The 19,497-nt window shown below is 44.5% G+C and overlaps 1 protein-coding gene across 1 annotated transcript in view; it reads right to left on the bottom strand.

The window, feature by feature from the left end:
- Positions 1–13,621, bottom strand: part of Mapre2 (microtubule associated protein RP/EB family member 2) — a 134,039-nt gene extending 120,418 nt beyond the window's left edge. The window contains exon 1 of the mRNA XM_052201504.1: positions 13,573–13,621. The gene's annotated coding sequence lies outside the window, so the exon portion shown is untranslated. The remainder of the gene's footprint in view (positions 1–13,572) is intronic.
- Between the last annotated feature and the right edge of the window lie 5,876 nt (positions 13,622–19,497).

A 19,497-nucleotide genomic window follows, 5' to 3' on the forward strand; every position in this document is an offset into this window, starting at 1 on the left:
CATGCTGAACTCCATCTGACTAGGAAATACTCCAGGCTGTGCCAGAGGTGAAGCCAATAACACTCCCAGGGAGAAGCTGTTTAAAGGAGGAAGTCTAGCGTGGAAATACTTGCATCTGCGTGTATGTTCACACGTGGGTGCACTTGTATGTTCACGTGTATGTGGAACATAGAAGTCACCCTGAAGTGTTGTCATATTTCAGGTACCATCTCTCTTATTTCTTTGAGATGGGGACAGCTCTCTTTAGCCTGAAAGTCACTGAGTAGGTTGAATCTAGTAGATTCTTGAAAACCTGAACATTACCATTTTTGGGGTTCTTACGTAGTTTCTGGGGATTGAATCCAGGTCTATATGGGATTGAGCATCTCACCAGACCTACTTGGAGTTTTTTGTTTTTTTTTAAAGAAATTTTCTCCCATTATATTTATTTTTCTATAATTTTTCCTTCATATTTTTATGTGTATGAGTATGTTGTCTGCATGCATAAATGCTTATCATGTGCCTGGCATGCCTGCGGAGGCAGAAGCAACTACTGCATCTTTAGAACTAGAGCTATAGGTGTTGTGATCCAAAAGGCGGATGCCAGTCACCTTTTGTGAGGCTGGGCGTTGATGTGTAGCCTGTGTTGGCCTGGAAGTTGCCATACCTAGACCAGGCTGCCTTCAAACTTGTAGTGGTCTTCCTGCCTCTGCCTCCTGAATGCTGGGATTATAGGCAAGTGCTCCTACATCTGGCTACTGAAAAACATTTGCAAAATGTTAAATATCAACTTCCAAATTATAGCTCCCCCACTGCCTCTCTCGGAGGTCCTCTGGGATGTCTTTTGGTAGGAGTTTTTCTCTCCTTGATGGCATTCCTGTGGGAACTCTCTAGGGCTCTGACTTGTAGAAATAAACTTCTGACTCAGTGTTTCTTCACTTTCGTCATCATCTTCTCTCTCACCCACCCTGCCCCCACTTTCAAGAAGCCCCTTTAGACACTAGTCCTCTGGCCATTTCTTTCATACCTCCAGGATACTGTGTTAGGCTAGGGGTTCTCAAACAGTGGGTTTCAATCCTTGTGTGTGTGTGTGTGTGTGTGTGCATGCGAGAGAGAGAGAGAGAGAGAGAGAGAGAGAGAGAGAGAGAGAGAGAGAGAGGGGGGGGGGGGAGACATATCAGATATCCTGCATATAAGATATTTACATTACAATACATAACAGTAATAAAATTATGGTAATGAAGCAGCAATGAAATAGTTGGGGTCACCACGACATGAGGAACTGCATTAAAGGGTTCCAGCTTCAGGGAGGTTGAGAACTCCCTGCTTTAAGGAATAAGATTTTGTCTGTTGGGGTGAGATTTTCATCCCCACAGAGAGCACATGCTTGAGCCCCACTGGTCAATCCTGCACTGTGGCCATCTCCTCTGAGCTTGGTACTACGTTAAGAAGTAGGTAGGGATACAGGCACGAATAAGGTCTGATTCCCTACACTGCAAGCTGCAGGATGTTTCTTTCTGCAACAGAAAGAGGGCTTTGTTGATTTTTTTTCTCTTCAGGAGGAGAAACCAAGACCCAGAGAGAGGGACCAGCTGATGCTGATGCGGCTGTGCAAAGGTTGGTCTCCTGGTTCCAAAGCACACACATGCTTCCTACAAGTTCATCCTGAACCTGCTTACCCTTCACCTTTCTTGTGTTACAGTTCCGTTGTCCGTTATAATTTAAAACTCAGTTTTACGTATGGTAGCAGTTAACAGGACACCAATTTCTCAGCTTTAGCACTTTCATACGAGGTTCCTAGTTTTCCATTTGTCCAGTAATCACCGAGCACACATGAATCGGTACCACTTAAGAACAGCTTCAGCGCACAGGGTGCTGTGTTAGTACACTGCATCATTAAGATCTTTTCTTTTCAAATCCCAGGAGAGGGGTGTGCTTCTCCATGCCTTATGCATGCAAGAACTGAGGCTGTGGCAGGGTTGAACCCCGAGCCAATGTTTATCAGCCTATGACATTGCACGTTTTTCTACCACCATACACACCTGTCAGATGCCAGGCACTGTGCTAGACAAAGATCTACACGGCGTGGCCAGAAGACTTATAGGCTGGTTAGGTGGCAAACACAGAAATATACAGTTGTAATTGAGGGCCTATGAATGCATTGTTACTGACAGAGAGGGTGGGCACATTAAAGGGGAAGATTTATCATTGCTACTGTCTTGACTAGTGTGCAGGGTGTGACTGCTACTGTCTTGACTCGTGGGTAGGGTGTGTAAGTCATTTGTGTTTTTCACTCTGGAAGTAAGCATCTTGCCTCTCAGTGTTGGCTAAGGCGGTGTTTTTCAGACTTTATGATTCACTGGGCAATCTTGTTAAAAGATGCGGGTTGTGAGTCAGTAGCAATGGGTGGGTGGAGGAGGCTAGCATTTACCCCCCTGTAAAACACTTCCATGTGACTCTGATGTGTTGGCCTGAGGACCACCCCTTGAACTGCAAGGTACATGACTTCTCGCAGGGCTCGTTCCAAAACCTGCTACTATGGTAACCTAACGTCCTTGGCCAAGCACATCCATTCATAGTTGAGTCTCTGCAATGGACCAAAGCAAAACTAAGGTGGAAAGTCCTTCCTGGGGCATTAGTGCTCTGCCGCACCTCTGATCCTTCAGGGTATGTCCAGCTTGCAGGTCCTCAGGGAAAGTCCTCCACTCTCTAATGATACGACCGCAATTAGTTAATTATTCTGCAAACACAGAGATTGTCTATAATTAACTTCTATTGTTTCTCTTCTGCTGACCAGAATGGATAGCTCTGGATCTCACTATAGTACCTTCAGTGAAATAACTATTTTCCTTGGGCATGTCTGTGTGCATGCATATGTATGCCCATGTGCATGCATCTGCGGAGGGTAGAGACTGTCATGTGTGCCTTCCTACATGCTTTACCTTATTTATTTATTCTTAAGACAAGGTTTATTATTGAACTAACTTATTTATACTGGCTAGCCAATAAGCCCTGGGACACCCCTCCCTGACCTCATCTCCAGTGCTAGGCTTATAGGTGTGTGGGGTCTTGGGTCCTGTTTTTTGTTTTTGTTTTGTTTTTAGGGTAAGGGGATTTAAACTCTGGTCCTAATGCTTGTGAGGTAAACACTTGCCACTGAGTAATTTCTTTGGCCCTATTATTTTTATTTGTGTGGACAGTGGAGACTGTAAACCACCACATAAACACTCACTGTATTTGAGAGATGGGAGCAGGATCAGGGGCTTTGATGCTCTGTCAGAAGCACGCAGTAAACTAAAACCTTTTCACTGTTGTTTCCAAACCAGTTGTACTGAGGTTGTCCTCGTGCCCGCCCTGAGATGACACGCTTGTACCATCAGTCTGCCCCAAAGACCTGATTCCAAACACCTTCTGAGATGGGCTGCACTTTCAGCCAGATTCCTGAACTGCTGATCACACCCTCTGGATGTACTGGGAATTTGCAACAAAGAAATAGCTATGAGTTCCAGAAGGCTACGGGGCCCTGCCTATGGAAACTCAAATCATCTTCATCTCTTCAGTGTGAAATGTTATGGAGTTTTCTGAGAGAAACATGAGGTCATTGGAGGTTGCGTCACTGCTACAGTTCAGTAACTTGATGGATTAAGAAGACTTCTGAATCCCTGAGAACCCAGCTATGGTAAATAATCCTGTCTGATAGAATCATTGGAACCACTGTAAAGATCCTTGGCTTCAACTTTTCCCCAATTATGTGACTTTAGGCATGCCATTTATGTTCTGGGCTCTTGTGTTTATAATTTTCTATAAAATTTGTCTACATAAAAAATTGCTGCTGTATATAAAAATTCCTGAGCTACCATAAATATTTACATAAGTAGAGAAGACAACTCTATGATCATTATTAGACAATTGGCATGCTGGAAAGATAGCTCAGTTGGTAGAGTACTTGCTTTGAAAGACTGAAGAGCTGAGAACCATCTGCAGAGCCCACAGAGGAAGCTGGGTGTGTTCCTGCGTGCCTGTAATCCCAGTGCTGAAGGGGTTGAGACAGTCACGACCCCAGGCTTGCTGGAGCCTAGCCTCTTGGCCACCAAGAGAGACCTTGTTTCAAACAAACAAACAAGCAAGCAAACAAACAAACCCTCCAGTCAACAGCCACAAGCAAAGTGGATGTCGCCTGAGGAATGACAGGTTGTCTTTTGGCCTCAATATGAACTCATATCATAATTGCACCTACACACACACACACACACACACACACACACACACACACAAACCATGCATGCACACAAGCATGCATGCACATGTATGTGCACACACATAAAAAATTGCTGCTGCATATAAAAATTCCTGAATTGGAACGCTGTTCTTGAACACTGGATCAGAGTGTTGTAGAGTCAGAAGCAGTCAATAAAAATCACCTATAGAAAAGCCCAGAGCAGATAGAGGGAATCCCTTTAAAAACTTTTCCTTCAGAGGAAACCCCAAATTTCCCACAGACCAGGGAAGCTAAGCTATATCTCTAGCCCCACAACATCGACTCTTAAGGGATCTAAGACAGCTTGACCGAAGGAGCCCTAATAAATTCCTGGACAAGAATCCTTACTGGCTTTTCTCAAGGTGCATGGGAGCTAAGATGACTTACCAGGCACCTTCAACAGCAAGGTATAAACTAAAAGTGCAAAACCACAGGAACTTCTAGGTGATTATAGTAGAAAATTCTCCATGGCTGTTTCTATCTACAAGACGAGGATACCTAGATGATCCTCTAAGTCACCAACCGCTTCAACTTAGCGTGAACAATGCAGGTCCATGATTCCAAGAGCTGTGTGCTGACCTGAGACCCTCTGCTTAGCACTCTGATTATGCTGTTCATCCGGGACAGGTGCATCACAACTAGACCTGATCAAGCCCAGCAGAAGTGGCAAATGTCCCGGGTAAGCTGACAGAGTGCAGACACCGTGGCCCCGGAAAGGAGAGGATAGCTTGTTCTGTGTCCCTGGCTAGGCTCCTGGACCACAGAAAAGGCAACCACTTAGCTGTCTGGTCACAATTGTTGATTCAGGACTTCCACATACTCAGGACAACTCAATTCCAGCCTTCGAAAGAGGAAACTCTATTTTTTTGCTTTTCTTTTTTTTTGGTTTTTTTCAAGACAGGGTTTCTCTGTGTAGCCCTGGCTGTCCTGGAACTCACGTTGTAGACCTGGCTGGCCTCCAGCTCAGAAATCTGCCTGCCTCTGCCTCCCAAGTGCTGGGATTAAAGGCGTGCGCCACCACTTCCCGGCCTCTATTTTTTTAAAATTTAAATTAGGCTAAAGGAAATGCTTTACCAAGCTTGGTTTACTCCTGTGTTTAAAGTCTCTTCGTGTCCTTGCATGCACTGGTGCCTTGCGGCAGGTGGCATATTAGTATCTGGGAACGCAGCAGTAACAGGAGACCAAGAGACGCAACCCTGCTTGCTTTCTTTGTATCTTGAGGGATGAAAGGCACGGAGCTCGATCTGGTCACTAGTTCCAACTTTTCCTTATCTTCTCTCACCCTCGGCGGGCTATTAAACATGGCGTCTTTATTTCTAGGCCCAGTTGATTGATGAGGGAGGAGCCAGCGGTGACCTTTCATGGAAACCCGTTGCATGGGCAGGAATGTGGGAACAGCTGGGAAGTTTCTAAGATGTTTTTGCTTTATTGCTGATTATTATTATTTTTTTAAATGGAGTCTCATTGTATAACCGAGGTTGGCCTGGAATTTACTATGTAGTAAGGCTGGCTGAGAACCCACAATATTCCTTCATCCTCCCCACTTGGGGTTAAGGTGTATGCTACCACATCTGCCTGTAAGTGGATGATTTTAGTATTAATGTACATGCCCTGCTAGAAATCATACTGCCTTAGCTTTTAAGAAGCTGGTAAGTCACTGTATATCTATTAAATTATTAGATAGTTGAACTTACTGCTTCATATTCCAGTATAACTAAATAATTCAACACACTGGCAGATTATTAAAGCTACATGTTTTCCTTGCGCTTAGAAATTAATTTATGGACACTTCAAAGGAAAGAATATATTACTTATTATATTTTACTATAAAAATGAATTACTAACCATGTTTTAGAGCACAGAGATTTTTTTTTTTTTTTTGTGGACAGAGTACCAGTAAAGGCATGATGCTATCATTTCTTGATAAGACTAGAACCCACAATGGTGCACTGAGCTGTCTGGAGTTGCAGGGTATGCACAGCTATAACAAGAACCATGTCTCCTGACCACCAGGTCAAAATGCCTTACATTGACTAAGAAAAACAGATGGAATGGTCTATCTGACTTGAGTAAGTTCTGAATCAAGATCATTGTTTTGAGCTAACATTTGAGCAAAGGGTGTGGGGTGGGGGTGGGGGTGGGGGTGGGGGTTAGAGAGGATCCTTTCTGATCCTAATTCCTGCTTTCCTTAGGGCACGTTAGTAGATGCTCCCTTTGCCTCGTTGCCAATCACTTCTATAATTCTCTTTGTCATCAGTAGTTGTTTTAATTTTAAAAATCTCTAGCACCTCCGTTTAGGGCAACAAACATAATTTGCAGAGAAATGAAGGTACAAAGTCTCAGGCAAAGGCAGAAAAAATTACTATCAACATCTTAGAGACAAAACCCCCAACATTATTATATTTAAAAAGGAACCAACCCCCCAAATGTAAAAAAACAACAACAAAAAAAAATAAACAAAAAGGGAAAACATTCAAGGAGCTTTCAGATTCCAACAGCAAACTCCACAACAAAGCCAACCCCCACAAAGCGGCCAGTTAAGAATTTCTTTCCCTTGGGATGGGCTCTTAACCCCATGGGAAAATATGACTCAGGTGATCTGGGCTTGCTGTTTCCAGACACAGAACACAATCATTGTTCTACTCCAGCTGCTGGCTGGCTCACCTGCATCGGATTGCCTAACATGCCACACTCAAAAGGTGTCAAGATGACTCTTCCCAGCTCCACCCAAAGTTCCGGGTCTGAGCGAATTACCCTCTAGAGTGTCACCACACACACTGATAGGATAAAGTTGAAGCTAGGAAAAAAACCCTAAAGCACTCTTCTCCAGAGGTTGCGGAGCCCGACTCAGAGGCGAGAGTGGGCAGCAGCTGGTGTTCATAGTGATAGACAGGGATAGCAATAGACTCTGAAGGAGAAAAGGCCACAGATACTCGAATACATTACACTACTTTTCCGTCTGTGTGGCTGATTGTGAGTGAAGTTGGTAAGTAGTACCAGGAGGCTCGGGTTCCTTTCAAATAACATAAACAATAGCGCTGTCTAACAGATGCCTCTTGTTTGGGGCGCTGAGTCCAGAGCCCTAACTGGCCCCTCACTGCTCAAAACAGGGGCTAAGGGCTGATCTTCCCTGGCTCCATCAAATTGTCTGTCCCCAAGTCCACAGAGCACTCATGCTACAACCAAAAACCAAGTTATATATATTTAAGGCATATTTAGAAACACTGGTGTAAAATTAGTTCTGACAACCTAGCATGAGGCTCTTTGAAAGTTGTGATGGGTGGGTCAGGATCAGTGGGTGGAGGCAATGGTTAGGGACTCGAATGTGCTTCTTGGAACCCAATCCCACAAAGGTTTATGTCTCTAATGGCCCACCGCAAATGTTACTGAAGGACAGATTCTCAGTTACCACAGGAAGACTAGTGGGGAAATCTGCTTTGAAGTCAGTGGTTCACACAGCAGCTCTATTAGCAATCCTAGACCGTGTAAGTGCATTTATGACCTTGAGTTTTGTTTTTACAGCCAGGCTTACGCCTGTAATCCCAGCACTCTGGGAGGCAGAGGCAGGCGGATTTCTGAGTTCAAGGCCAGCCCGGTCTACAGAGTGAGTTCCAGGACAGCCAGGGCTATACAGAGAAACCCTCTCTCAAAAAAACCAAATCCAAAAAAAAAAAAAAAAAAAAAGGACTTATGTCAGTTACCCCAAATTTTTACCATAACACTTGGTTGAATTTAGCGAAGGAAAGGTCACTCTGTTTCCTAAACCATAGGTGGACAGATCTGCAAGGGATGAGGAGGACTCCAGCCATCCAGATGGTGGCTCTATTTGAAGTGAAACTCATTTTGTAAACTCTTTATTTGTGGCAGTAACAAGTCATCCAGAGGAGGAAGTCCCCTGACAGAAGGACATCAGGAAACAAGATGCCAAGACAAGTTCTGATCAATGAAGTTACTCTTTTCAATATGCCTTCTAGAATCCTAGTCAGCTGTAATCAGTCCAGCCCCATTGGAGGGACTCATAGGAATTCCTGGATCATTATATTATTATATTTTTGAATTCGCAAAGTCTAAAGCAATTGCACATGGCATGATGTAATGATGTATTTAATGTCAGCCTCAGCAGAGTTATAATGCTATATAGATATTATTTTCTCTATTTTTGACTTCAGAAAAGCCATTTCCCCAAGCTTCCCCTCTACACTTTAAGTGTATAAATTACTGCTGCATAAATGTCTATAGCTGAAAAAAAAGAATCTCAAAGTTAGGTCTTCATATGCTGGAGCAGTAAGTATACATGTCCAGGTGCATGCCTGGAATCTAGGAGCTGGGAGGCAGAGACCAGAAGGGAGCTGCACTGTGAGAGAGGACGTCCCCATTACTAAAGAGCATGAGATTACTAGGGAGCTTGCTTTTATAAAACAATGACAAGTTAATTTTGTATCATCTGGGCTTACTTAGCTTGTATTATTTGAGTGTCTGTGTTTAACTGTGTTAGCAGAGTCTACATTATTCAAGAATAAACCATTCTTACAAAGTAAATATAGATACAAGAAAACATGAAAAAAATACTGTCTTCTGCCTTTAGTGATTATCTGACCTGGGTTTAGTAGGTTTTGTTTAAAATTAAATAGCAAGGGTTTATGTGTTAAGTGCTTATTTCGATTGGAAAAGACAGAGTTGGAACAAACTAGATGCCTGCCTGAAAATTTTGATGTTAAAGTTCAGTAAGTGTTCTGGGCTTTGTAAATAACACAGCCTCCATACCACTCTCCCACTATACATAGCAGTGGAAATGAAGCTGCTGGGAATATGGAAATACACAGTCCAATGAAACTTGAGTTTGGATCCAAAATTTTGAGTTTCATGGTATTTTCAAGGGTCTCTAGATTCTTTTTGTTAGATTTTTTTTGATTATGAGAAGCTATAAAGATTAATCTTATAAAACAGATGGTGGGCCATAATCTGTGGATCCCTGAATGATATGAAGCTGTGAATTTAAGTTTATTTCTATCTCTATGCCAAGGCATAGAGTTGGCCAGCAGTAATTACGTGATTTTTTTTTAAATAGAATTTGTGCTTTGAGAGTTTCACACAATGTTTTTATCATATTCTTTCCCTTCTCCCATCTCCTCCTAGATTTCCTCATCGCCCCCATCGAACTTCATGTTATCTCTTGCTCTTAAAAACAAACAAACAAACAAACAAACAAACAACTGCCTGGGTGGGGGCATACTCCTTTATTTCCACCAACCCAGAGGCAGAGACAGGCTGAGTTCAAAGTCAGCTTGCTCTACAGATGGAGTTCCAGGACAGTCAGGGCTACACAGAGAAACCCTGTTTTGAAAACCAAACCAAACCAAAATAAAAACTAACCAAACAAACAGAACTCAAAAGAAGAAAGCAACTAGAACTATTTTGTGTTGGCCAACTGCTCCCGAGCATGAGGCCTGCCCTAGACTCTGGTTAGTACAACCAGTGTCACCTGAAAAAAACTGACTTCTTCCCAAATGCGTTGTGGCTGGGGTGGGGCTTTAGGTCCCCTCCCTCTCCTTGGTGCTGGGATTCGTGTCTGGTGGGACCTTATGTGGTCTTGTGGGCACTGTCACAGTCTCTGTAAGTTCATATGTCCATCTACCCTTTTGTGTCTGGAAGATGCTGTTTCCTTAAACAGTCCCCACTTCTAGCTCTTATAATCTTCCCACCTCGTCTTCTGATTAGATCCCTAAGCATTGCAACCCCCTAATTTCTAACAGCTCCCCAAAAGACAGTCAAAATTTCAGAAAGTTCAAATGGATCTATTACACTCTATCAGCCTTTGGAAAATCCTATAAGCCTTTATTTACTCAGGGTAGGGGTTGTACCAGTCGAAATAAAACGGAATTCCTACTTTTAAATATATGGAAGCACACTTGTTCTTGTGCGTATATACTTACTGGTCATTGAACGTAGGTCTTTGAATATGCTAAGCAGTGTTCCACACTAAGCTACATTCATGTTCTATTTTAAGAAGGTCGGTAGGCAGATGAGAATAGAAGCAGGTTAACTATTAAGCTATTCTGAACCCACTCCTTGATTAATGAATTCCTGCGGCACTTACAGGTGGACCTGCTCCCTTCCTGTGAGAGTGGATGTCTGTGAAATGAATTTCAGATGTGAGCTTGGCTTATGACTTTTTTTTTGCCATCTTTTAAAAAATTAGCGTATAATTTTTATTAAAGTTAGCCTACAAAGTCGTGGTCCTTTGTGGCATTTTCATACATACCTCGTTCTGTCTGCTCCTCTAACCCCTCCCCCCCCCCCCTCCCGTCGTCCCGTAGCATCCTCTACATCTCCGGGAAGACCCCTGTCCTCATGCCCCATGTAGGCTGCTAAACTTTCCCTTCCTCTCTTCACATATCTTCTTACACTCTCATGGTCACCTTTCTATTTTGATGATCCCCCATATACCTACAAACATATAAAAATTAAAGTCTAGGATCTGCATATGAGAGAAAAATGTGAAACGTCGTTTTTTTTTGTTTTTTTTTGTTTTTTTTGGCTTTCTAAATCTGAACTGTATAGGTTAAATGCCTGTGAGGTTGGAATGTGTGAGGCTCAGCACACTCTAGGTTCAACTCCCAATGTACACAGGAGCACTCGAGTCACACACACACACACACACACACACACACACAGAGGGAGACAGGTTTGATCAAAAGCAAGCAAAATTTCATATGAAATGTTAGGGATAGTCATCTCTATGTAAACAGCTTATTGAATTCAGCCCTGAACGCGTCAAATAGTAGGGCACTTTAAAAAAAAATTGTAAACACTTCAAATTCCTCCTCTAGATTTCTTATTTCTGAGATAACCCAAACTACTTAACACTTTCCCAAGAGCCTTTTAAAATGTGCCCTCCACAGAGGAAAGGAAGGCCAGGCTGCCTAGCAGTCTTCAGTGCTCCTGTTCACAGCAGCTAGCACTATTCAAAGCAGGTAGGGAGGAGGGCTGGAAGAGGGAGAGGCAGTGACAGGCAAACATCCTGGTCAGATACTGAGCTGTGCTTTCAAAGGAGTGGAGTGTGCGCCAGTCAATAAAGACAGGCCATAATTACTTCCTATTCACTGGGCAGGCAGGCGTTGGAGCGCAGCCGGCTGACTCACCAGGCTGCCCATGTTTTATTTCTGCTGGGTTTCCCTGCTGCCTGCTACACACGCGCGCCGTGGCCAGAATGAAAGTTTCTATCCGTCTCCCTTAACAACGGTGCACACACTAGGCATGGGCAGCGAACTCACAAATATCCAGCAACAACCAGACCCAAGGCAGGGAAGGGGAAAATATTGTTGCAGGGAGATGACACAACTTGCCAGGCCTCCAGATGACAGTCACCTGCCCTACAGAGTGAGTCACTGACACCCCAGTTTCAGTGTCTTCTTTCTCTCCCACCCACTCAAGTAAAGTGGCTTCTTAAACTGCTGTGCAGTGGAATCACCTGGCAGTTTTGTTTAATATCAATAATGCTGAGTCCCCTCCCCCCAAGTCCCCAGTAACAATCCGGCTTAAATGGTTTAAAATGGAATATAGAGACCAGGAGTCCCAAAATCTCCACAGGTGATTCCATGACGAAGCCAAATTTGGAAACCAGAGCTTCGAAGCAGCATCTTTTGCCCATGTAAAGGAAAATTTCTTGTGAAGCCTACCCAAAGACCACCCTGTTTCAGAGATCAACGGATGTTTAGCTTGGTAGACAAAAGTGACAGCGAAGCGAGTCGTTTCAAGTGGGACGCTGCCTGGGCGAGCACCGCCCCCCCCCCATCTTTGCTTGCCAAAATCTAGTGTTCAAAAGAAGCACCCCACTTTACCTTTCTGATTACCCGTAGATCTCTGATCTGTTTCATCCTAGCGTCCTGTTCCGCCAAGTCGCACCCCCGCGGTCCCCTCAGATTAGAAGCAGGTCCTTCAGATCTCACTCAAGACTGGACTTCTCTTGCACCTAAGCTAGGGCAGAGCCTCCGCCTCGCACCGCGCGGCCCCGGGGCAGATACTTATGCTAATCAAGAAAGTTCCAGCGACTCCTTCCCTCCTTGCACGCGGGCATGCGCTGTGTGAGCATTCACTTAACCCTTGATTTTTGCCCTGACCCCTCTGTAGTACTTTTGGCATTATCTTTTTGCTTAGTGGGTCAGGATCACTTCCTTTCTTTTCTTTTATTATACACTCCCAACCCCCTCCAGGGAAGGCTTGGACGTGAGGAGGTGGTAAACACCCGCTGTGAGGAGGGGGAGGAGGGGGCGGAGGGGAGGGGCAGCAGGACCGTCTGTGTGCCGAGGTGAAGGGACAACTAATGTTCAGAATATTAATTACTCAGCAGGCCATTGGCCAAGGAGGACTACCAGAAGGGGACTGGAGGTTAAGACAAAGGCTCCTGGTCCAATGGCTGCTGTCCCTTTCCTCCAAGGCTGCAGCTGCGCCTTTGACACTGGTTTGCGAAAGTTACTCTAGGGGTAATCAGACCCTTTCGCTCCTTCAGAAGTCCGCGTTGCCTAAGGCTCAGGTTCAGAGGGAGGGTCTTTTTGAGCCCACCCCTCTTTCTAGGCCTTTGTAGCATCACTTCTGGCTTCGGCGCTGCACTCGGAAGGGTAGACTGAAGAATGCGCCTCTAAACCAGTGAAGTGGTCTCCTAGTAGCTATCGTTCTGCACGCGCTGCTTGCCAAACAACTCAGGAGCAGACTAGCAACCCACTTTTCCTTGCCACACATCTGGATTCCAAGCCTCAGATCCAGGAGTGATCGGTCCCAGTCGTGAGACCCCTGTCTCTGCACAGGGCACACCGGAGGCGGCCCCAGAGTTTGGGGGTTCGGGAATACACTCCAGACGGTGGGCGCTCGCGGCACTTCTAGGTCTGTCCCCCAAAGTGCGCAGCTTCTAGCAGCTCAGAAGGCTCTCAGTCCGGGTGGTGTCCCAGTCCTTCAGCAGAAGTGGTCGAGCACAGGAGGCGCCCACCTCCAAGTCCCCTTCTCCTAGGTGTCCCCAGCCTTCACTCTTCGGCCAGGGCACTGTGTCTGCCAGCGTGGCAGCCCTCACTTGCTCACTCTTCCACGGGTTTACCGCTCTAGCCCCCACCACCCAAAGAGAGGGGCGACCCATAGGAGCGGGGCTGCGCGCACACCCTGGGCTGGATAACTTCTTGATGGGCTTGGAGACCCCGGGATCCGCTTGCTCCGCGATCTGCAGACAGCAGACCCAGGCGTGGGTGGGAGAGGCGCGGCCAACGCCCCGCCTGGGAGGGACCGACCCAGGGCAAAGGGTGTAGGAGCACGCCAGGGCTGTACAGCTTTGAACGTACTTGACTCACCTGCTCCGGCGTTGTCGCCTCCTTCTTCTGCTGACAGCTGGGGGCTTTGTTTTCTCCACCCCCTCAGCCGGCCACGCTCCGCCTCCACAGACTCACGTGACTCGCCGTCTGCCACCGTCAGAGTCCACTAGGGAGAGCCCCCTTGGCGCCGCCTCTTCCCCGGGTGCAGGGTGCACGTAGAGACCCCAGTTGGGGAGGGGACCCTCAGGTACCAGGTGGTTCGTCGAGGAACTCCGGGTCAGACCCTCTAAACTAGTGGCCGAAGGAAAAGTGACTGGAGGGAAATGGAGATGGCTGATGGCTGTATCCAGTCAGGGGCAAGAAGGAGGGCGAGGCTTGCAGAAAGCATTCAAAGGTGATGCCCCACCCTGAAGTGCCCCGCCTGGGGTCTGCACAGCACCCCGAAACTATTTGCATTCATTCCTAGGATCTGGTGGATAACGAGAGACAAACTAGTTTTTTTTCCACGAATATTAATTAAAAGAAGCGTCCCTTAGTCCGATAGCGCGATTAATGACATAACTACATGGAGGTTCCAAATCTACCTTCTGATTCTGTTGATGTTCGGGTTCTAGCTGGAAAATAGATTCCGGACTGGGGAAGCTCATTCTGGACGCTGATTGGTGCGGGCACTTGTCCATCTGGAACAGCAGCAGCTGGTTTTAATGAAAGAACTGAGAAAATGTTCTGGACTCAATACCGGGCTCAGTATCCGCCGCTCTTGGAAGTGGTCCCGACCCCTGCTGTTCACAATACTCTCCAGTGTCTGACATGGAAACAAATTGTGGGACTCCTTCCTTTAGTTCCCCCCCCCCCCCCAGAGCAGGGTCAGTGTTATCCTGTGACCCCCACCCTTTCCTGCTAACTTGGGGGGGGGATGCATCTCCCCCAGTGTTCATCAAATGGAGTCTTTGTAGGAGTTGACTTTGCACAACACCCATCCAGCTTCTTCCGCAGAAGGATTCTCTGGGGATCTTGTTAGGAACCAATGCTGTTTTCAGTGGTGATCCAGCACTGAACTGAGATTCTGAGCGTCTAGTGAACTCCTGTGTAATGTAAATGCTTATTCGAGGTTCAGGCTTTAAGTACAAGGTTTACAGCACACTCTTGGACCCTGGCTAACCTTTGTTATGTCTTTGCTGCCCAACTCTCAAGCTATAAGACGGGACTGGCATTAATTATTCTCCATGTTGTGTTGAGAAAATGCCAGCAAAGGCAACTCAAGGGAGGGGTCTTATTTTCCATAGTGACAGGGAAAGACTGAGCACAGGAGCGCGAGGCTGCTGGAGGTGAGGCAGAGCCCGGCAGACGCTTGCTCCTCCTGGAATCACAGCCACGGAATGGTGCTACCCACGTGAAGTGAAGGGTGGATCTTCCTAGCTGGGTTAATTCAGCCCCACAGACATGCTCAGAGATTTGCCTCCTAGGTGATTCTAGATCTTGTCGAGTCGATATTAATCACCACAGCATACACAGTCAGCTAGTTCATTGCAGGTCCAGTGAGAACAAACCAGGATCTATCCTAGTGGCCGATATACCAAAATTTAGAAAGTATGAGTAATTAACTGGTGGGGTCATCATAGCAGATGAAAGCCAGTACACTTTCAGAAGGAATGTAGAATCACAAGGGGTGTAAGAATAAGGCAACCACCCCACAAACAATGACCATTCCCACAGTACGCCAGACTTGCAGGGGAGTAGATGTTAGTGAAATGAACAAAAAGTGGCCACAGGGCAGAGGAAATTACACTTCTTCCAAAAGTTCATTTTCTGCTTTAAATTGTGATTTATTGGTTCTCAGACATTGAATTAAAAAATCGTTTTGCTTTTCATTACAGATAATGCCCAGCTGCCTGTTGGATGGGTCATCTATTTTAATACCGGGCAAATAAATGGATTGTTAAGAAGATGTACATTTTCCCTCCTCATTAAAAACCTTGAAATTTAAATGTAAATGGCTTTATTAATGAAGATCCGATATTCTCAGTTCTCAGGATGAATGGGTATGTCATCAGACTTCCCATTCCTTGCCTGTCCTCCTCTCTGTGCATCAAAAGTAGGTGTTTCTAAGATTAATTCTTCCCCTCTCCAAATACTTGCTATGCATTTTCACTGAGTTTCCCAGGAGCCTTTAGTGTGCTCTAAATTCATTTCCTTCCTCTCATAGAACAGATATCTTCCATGTTTTGAATCAAGATGGCGGCCTGTGTTGGGCAACCTTCCACTAGTGAGCTAGAGATCTGGCAAGCCTATGGAACAGACAGCATGATTTATCTCCATTATCTTCCAGCTGTTCCTTGATCTTTCCTCTAGCCTTTGTCTTCAACAGTGACACCAACAACTTCCTTGTGAATGTGACTTACAGGTGTCATAGCCCCATGAGCAGCTTTGAAGTGAAGTCTGGTCAGGGTGAACAGAACTGGACAGGGCAGACTCAGCTGCTGTAACAAAATCACGTCTTCCCAGCCTGCTTCGTCCCTTCGCCATCTCCACGAGCACACCACAGGAAAGGGAGCAGGAAGCAGACTCGAGGGCTTTCCTTTAAACGATACAAGTCTTTTCTCACGTTTCTTTGCTTAAAGGAAGTTATCTTAAGTTCAAACTTTAAGGAACTATGCACACGGAAGGAATAGGAACATAGAAGATTTGTGAAAATATCACCCACAGTGGTCTACTTAGAGAAAGTTAGGGATAAAATTAAACTGGAAATAGTTTAACTATGATGACCGAGGTTAACAGAAATTACCAGTTGCATGAATGTAGTACTGGGTACCCTTTTTTTTTCAGAGGTGGGCAGGGCAGGGAGTCTGTTAATGAAGCGCTGTTGTAAAAACAGCATTAGCAAGAAAAACACTGTGAGTCTAATGGAGGCCTGTCAGATCTGTCTACTTCAGGCATTGGTCATGTGGTCATCTGTGACATACTGTCATGGTAGTTCCCCAGATAGCATGTCTACCTCAACTGTGTAAACATTCCAGGTTACGGCAACACAGACGGTTCTCTAATTTTGATGATGTTCGTGATTTTTTTTTAAAAAACTTGGATGAATGTATGTGTGTAAAGAATGAAGTCTTAAAAAGGGGGGAGGTAATCAGGATAAAATTATCCCAGGTCACCCATATGATTGTTTGAACTAGGCCTTTGATCAAGACTTTTTGCTCTTGTTCATGGGAACATTATACCAGAGCCTTTCACAAATGAGGAAAATTTCTGGTAACAATGAAATGAAATGGTGTTCAGAAAGCTTTGGAGTTTTTGCTAAAGGGCTAAGATTGAATCAGCTACATTAGCCACATTTATCTTTCTGTACTTCATACATCATAAGAGATAACCACTAATGTCTGCTATAAACTCTACAAAACAGTGCAGATATAAGATAATATATGCTGCTGGTTACTGAGTCACGGTTTTTATTTCAATCTTGTGATGTCTCTAAACACATATGTCAGTGACTGCACTCTATAAAACTATTTCCCTACAAATGTTTTTGTAAAAAATAATCATCCCTGATATTGACAGTTTCTACTGCATATTTCTACAAATATCTCACACACAGGACTTTAAAGGAGACACAGTTATTAATTAAGTTGTGAACTTTTTTCCCAGTCCCTGGCTGACTAATCCTCACCCTCTTCAGTCTATGCTGAGTTATAATGTTGCCTTAGATATGATTTGTAACCTCAGGAGATAATGCCACAGAGAACCACTTATAAATACATGGCTAATAGCATGTAAACCCAAGATGGAAGGGCTCATTACCAAGCTCTGATGGTGTTTATTAAGATGGATGGTAACAGTGCCAAGAGGGATGACAGCTTGTAGGAATCACTGTCTGGTGATGTGTGAAGCACCTAGTCCCTGCGAGTTACAATAAAAGCCACCAACTCCAACACACATGTGGCTCCCTGGTAGCGATATTTGTGAGTTGCCCAAAGAGGGTTGTGAAGTCCAGGTTAAATGTCTCCCCAGCTTCTAGCTTTCCTCATTAGCCAACCGTGCAGCCTCCATAAAGAAACGGTAGAAGAGGAATATGCTCATTACATAATGTGTTTATGAAACATGGGCTTTGTTTAAAGTATACCAACAGATCAAAAGTCATTCTGTGCCAGAAGTGTTCATCATTTCATGACACGCCGGAAATAATTCACATACAGAGAATTAAGGTGGTGCATAATTTTTAGTGCTGTATAGAACAGATATAGCCAAAAGCAATCCATTGATCCTGTTTGATTTTTTTTTCTTTTTACCTTTCCCTGCCTCCATTTTGTTTCCAGTTCTAGAATAATAGTCAGAACCCTGCACATGCGTTCTACCGCCTAACTCCAGCCCTGGTCCTTGTCCTTTTGCTTGTCTTGTTTTGAGACAGGTCTTGCTAAGTCACTTGATTTGACTTTAAGTCCCCAGTGTAGCTTAAGCAGGCCTCGAACTCAACATCCTCCTGCCATAGCCTGTGGAGCAGCAGGGACCCCAGACCTGAATGACCAGAACTGTCTTATCATAGTGCACATTAAAGGCAGAGGTTCAGTTAATTCATTAATTTTTTTAAGAGAACTTAAGCTTTACAAGTAAGTAGCATAGACTGACACTGACCCCGACTTGTTGGTGTGCAGCTCCACAGAGGAACTTAGCAAGCTCAAGGAATTCCAAAGGGAACATTGGGACCCACAGTATCAAAGGAGTGTCCCCAGTTCTCTGCTAATTCTTAAAGGAAACTCCCACTCACCAGCTATGTAAATGTACTTAAAAAGAGCTATGAGTTACATTGTCTAGTTTGACCAACTCAACCTGTAAAGATTGATAATTTAAACTGACTGAAGAAGCTGGAAACATTATAAACATTAGGAAATTCCCACAAAAGACCTTTGAACCTGGGGAGTGCCTTAGAAAATTGAAAAAAATATAATTTCATCCAATATCATCCTCCCTTCCTTTGCATCCGTGGCTCCGTGGGACGCATATGTAGAGGTTCTTGGAGCCATCATGCTAAGCGTTGAGATTAAGCACACTTACTCAACTCATATTTGTTCAGTGACTTTCTCACAGTACAATTTCCCCAAGTTAGCTAGGCACGGTGAAGCCTGCCTGTCACCCCAGTCCTCAGGAGCCTGAGGCTGGAGAATCTCAACTTGGAGGCAATGTAATGAATTTGATGACAACTCTGACTGCTCAGGAAGACACTGTCTCAAACAAGGAAATAAAAACTTCCAAGATTATGAAACCTATTTACCTACATTAATCTCATCAAACAATGTTTAGGTGATAGCAACAGATTTTGTCTTCATACCAAGAAAAAGCATACAAAATAGGACTTGCTCCATTTTCATGCCAGGCTTCCAATTTTACATTTTGTAATATTTTTATGTGCCTAATATGTGACTATACTGTTCTACGTGTTTGTATTATTTACAAATGAATATATATGTGTGAGATAAAAATTTTTACTTAAGGAATATGTAGGCAAAAAAAGAAAGAAAAGACAGTATTAGAGGAAAGGCATCTTGGATCTGGTCTTTCAGGAAGATGGCTTCAACAGTATGGAGTGAAGTCTGGAAGAGCAGAGTCCTAAGGATTACACGATTACCTGGCTTCAAACCGTGGCACCATGAGAGCATAGGTCTGCAGTTTATGTGTGTGTGTCCTGTGTATGTGTGTATATATACACATGTGTGTATGTGTGTGTATGTGGGTGCATGTGTATATGTATGTGTGTATGCATGTGTGTCTGTATATGTGTCTGTATGTGTATATGTATGTGTGTGTATGTGTGTATACATGCGTATGTGTATACACACATGTGTGTATGTGTGTGTATGTGTATATGTATGTGTGTATGCATGTGTGTCTGTATATGTGTCTGTATGTGTATATGTATGTGTGTGTATGTGTGTATACATGTGTATGTGTATACACACATGTGTGTATGTG

This window comes from Apodemus sylvaticus, chromosome 13 (genome assembly GCF_947179515.1).
Source record: "Apodemus sylvaticus chromosome 13, mApoSyl1.1, whole genome shotgun sequence".
NCBI classification, from domain to species: Eukaryota; Metazoa; Chordata; class Mammalia; order Rodentia; family Muridae; genus Apodemus; species Apodemus sylvaticus.